Genomic DNA, 4,007 nt, shown 5'->3' with positions numbered 1-4,007 from the left:
CTTTGATGATTAGACTATTAAAGATGCAAGGGTAACTAATTTAACTAAAGGATTTTCTTTAGGTAGCCACACAGCAAATTGCATTCTTGTATTAATATATAATCACTAGAATTCTAATTCAAATAGTTAATTCTCCCCGAAATATTTTTCATTATTTTGGGGACAAAGTGATCCACGATTTCTTTTTTAAATTCTGGACGAATTTTATGTTTGAGTCTGCAAAATTGCATGAAGGCTAAACTCGAGAGACTTCCTATCATTCTAAAATTCCTCCCAAATCATTTTTAGGACACTTTCTTATAAATATCACCCTTGAAAGCACATACAATTCCATTTGTTCCACATTTTATGATCTTAAGCTACATAGGGATGAACTCAGTTATTCATGGAATATCAAATATGATAGGAAGACAAACCTGAGAGAAACATTTACAGTACAATAGCATAACTTGCTAAATTCCTCATCACCATTCTCTGAAAAAAACTTCTCAAGCCTTTCTCCTTTTTATTTTAGCAATGGATTGAAGAAAATGTGCGAATTTCTCTTGACATGAAAATATTTCAATGCACGGTGATCTTGCCAGACAGATTTAGTATTTTCTGCATAACTGATACAGGAACTCCTATGCAACTCTCTTCCATCCTATTGTAAAGGTCAGAAAAAAGCAGCAAACTGGGAGGGAAATAGCTTATTGCCAGAGTAGTAATGTCTGAAGGCTTTCAAAGTATGTTTGTTTTCCCCTCCTCCTGACTGTTTGTCTCCATTTTCTTCTCACAGCTCACAAAGTGTAGGGGTTTTGTTGTTAACACAGCTGTTCTTTGTAGGTTTTTTTGTTTTCCTTCTCCAGATTCTTCTCTGCATTCTTGTCTATGCAGTATTTGACTTGCTCAGTTCCTGCCTGATTGCATCAATGAGCTCTTCCTTTAGCTTAGTTAATTCTCTTCTCATTTCATCTAAAATGTCCTGCTTCAGCCTGTCATAGTCTAGTCCCTCTGTCTGGACTCCATTGACACTGGGCTGTGACAAGGGCACAGATTTTGGTCTGTGTAATGAATCATAGGATCTGTTGTCAAAAACAATCTGATTTTTCCTTGGAGAATCCCGTCTGGAACAACAGACTTGCTGCCATTCATTGTATTTGTTCTTTCCCAAGGTTTTCTTTTCGGTTCAGGTGTACTTGTTGAAGAAGCCTTAGAAGTTACAGGCTCTGAATTTTCATTTTGTCCTCTTTCTGTTAGGTTTCTATTGTTGATCCCTTTACAGCAATTCTTCTCCTCCTGGCCAGCAGGGTACTCATTCCTTCCATTAAACCACTACCCCCTAAAGGAAGGGGTCCATTTCCACGACCCCTATCTGTTTTAGATGAGGCCGAATTCACACCAGTGGTGTTCCCTCCACTTGGGAAGGAGGCATCCTCCAACCATGACACTTTCCTAAGTTTTGCTCCAGCAATTGCAGCTGCAAGTCCAGTTGAAGGGCGATTGTCTACAGACATGGATCCCCAAAAAAATCCAGATGCAGGGAGGATAGCAGCAGGAGGTGATGAGGGAGAAGGGGGTACTTGATTAGGAAGAGGCGGTGGAGGAAGCAGAGGCGGGGGCCCTGAGGACAGAAGTGGAGGGAGTGGAGGAGGCCCTGGGGGAGGAGGGAGCACTGCTGATGCCTGGGCAGGACGTGGTGGGAGTGCAGGAGGGAGTGGAGGTTCAGGTGGTCCCAAGACAATGCCCTGTTGGGCTGGAGTCTCGGCCAGCTGAGAGACTGCCTGCAAGCCTGGCTCAGAAGAAGAGGCTCCCAGCACAGAGTTTAGAGGAGTCTCCACAGAGGCAGGGGCAGCTGCAGAGGGAGAAGGGAGAACACTAGGCTTGGATGAGGGAGTTGAGGCAATAGGCGTGCTTGGAGGAGGAGAAGCTCTCATCCACAGTGTGAGAGTGGTGCGAGGGAAGGCAGTGGTGGGCTGGTAGAGACACTGGATATGTGACAGAGTCGAGCAGCCCGCTGGGTGTCGCTGGTGATGGAGGCATCTGGGGCACAGGATAAGAAACACAACTGGGGAGGACAGGCCTTGGACCAGTAGCTCTGCATGGTGGGGAGAGGAGACGGAGGGAGGGGCGAGAAACTGGAAGTAGACCAGGCACAGGGCTTCGTAGCTGGATGTTGAAGAGAGGGTGTGCTCACAAGAGAAGAAGGTCGAGAGTTTTTGTTCAGAGGATGAGGAACTGTAGCATAATGGGGAAGAACAGGGTGGAAGGCTGAACCTAGAGATGTTGCAAAACGTGTCTTGGAGTGTCGAAGTGGTGGTGTAGGGGGTGTAGAAGTAGGTGGCAAAGCGGTCACTACAGCGTAATCAGGAGTGGCCTCTGACACTGGAGCTGAGATGACTTTAGCATATGATGGAGGAGGTGCTGAAGGAGGCTGGCAACTGGCACACTCAGGAAGTGGAGCACGATACAGGGAGCTGTTGGAGGATGGAGCGGCATTTGACATTCTTCGCTCTCGCTTGCATTCCAGTTGCTCCCTTTCTAGCTGCTCTTGCCGCTCTCTTTCTTGGCTTTCCCAGTCCAGCCTCTCCAGCCTCTCCCGCTCTTTTCTCTCCCGCTCCAGGAGATTCTGACATTCCCTTTCTTGTCTCTCTCTCTCCAGCTGCTCCTGTTCTAGTCACTCCCTCTTCAGCCTTTCCCTTTCTAACCTCTCCCTCTCCAATCTCTCCCTTTCCATTCTTTCTCTCTTCAGTCTTTCCCACTCCAGCTCCTTTTGTTGTTGATGTTCTTGTTGTTGCCTTCTTTGAATTTCCAATTCTTCTTGTGATGGGCCATTCTGAACTTGGGCAGGTAGTTGTGAATTTTGTCTAGGCAATGTTGACCCTGTTTCCTGTGAATTCAACACTTCTAAGGCATGCATCATGGCACTTGTGAAGACATTGGCATCTTCTTTGCTGCCAAAGTTGAGACCCTACACCTGTCTAGCATCCTGCCATTGGTGGAAGGTCTGTGTCGCTTGATTGTACTTCAACCCTTTAGGGATGGAACAATTTATCACTACCTGATGGTCCTGAATCTTCCTGCCCACCCCTCTGAATGTGTTGTTTCCTGTATGATGATATATATGAACTCTGCTGTACCCGGTTGAGCCACCAGCTGGCACCCACTTTTTATTGGCATCATCATAGACCATCAAAGCAGTTCTTGCCTGACAGATACTCTGTTCACTTATTATTTTAAATGTATCATGCCACTCCCTTCTGGTCTGCAGAGTTTCTGCTGAAAAATCAGCTGATAACCTTATAGGAGTTCCCTTGTATGTTATTTGTTGCTTTTCTCTTGCTGCTTTTAATATTTTCTCTTTATCTTTAACTTTTGTCATTTTGATTACAATGTGTCATGGTGTATTCCTCTGTGGGTTTATCCTGTATGGAACTCTCCATGCTTCCTGGACTTGGATGATTGTTTCCTTTCCCAGGTTAGGGAAGTTTTCAGCTATTATCTCTTCAAATATGTTCTCAGGCCATTTCTCTCTCTCTCTTCTCCTTCTGGGACCCCTATAATGTGAATGTTATTGTGCTTAATGTTGTTCCAGAGGTCTCTTACACTGTCCTCTTTTCTTTTCATTCTTTTTTCTGCTCCACAGTAGTGATTTCTCTTACTCTGTCTTCCAGCTCACTGATCCATTCTGCTTCATTTACTCTACTATTGATTCCTTCCAGTGTGTTTTTCACTTCAGTTATTGTATTGTTCAACTCTGTTTGGTTATTCTTTATATTTTCTAACTCTGTGAAAAAATCCTTCTAACTTATCCATTTTTCTCCCGAGTCCTTGGATCACCTTTACAATCCTTACTCTGAACTCTTTCTCAGGTAGATTGCCTATCTCCACATCACTTGGTTCTTCTGGAGTTTTATCTTGTTCCTTCATCTGAAACACATTCCTCTGCCACCTCATTTGGGGTTAATTACGTTTCTCAACTTTGGAGGAGTAGCCTTCTGTAGGAGACATCCTATAGGTCCTAGCAG

At 44.6% G+C, this 4,007-nt stretch overlaps 1 pseudogene; it reads right to left on the bottom strand.

Annotated features, from left to right (window-relative positions):
* Positions 1-868: 868 nt before the first annotated feature.
* LOC112392122 (protein enabled homolog) lies at positions 869-2,968 on the bottom strand (annotated as a pseudogene).
* Positions 2,969-4,007: the final 1,039 nt, after the last annotated feature.

Source organism: Neophocaena asiaeorientalis, unplaced genomic scaffold (assembly GCF_003031525.2).
Source record: "Neophocaena asiaeorientalis asiaeorientalis breed wild unplaced genomic scaffold, Neophocaena_asiaeorientalis_V1.1 scaffold24, whole genome shotgun sequence".
Taxonomy (NCBI): domain Eukaryota; kingdom Metazoa; phylum Chordata; class Mammalia; order Artiodactyla; family Phocoenidae; genus Neophocaena; species Neophocaena asiaeorientalis.
Note: the sequence above shows the minus strand (reverse complement) of the source record. Positions and strands in the feature narration are given on the sequence as shown.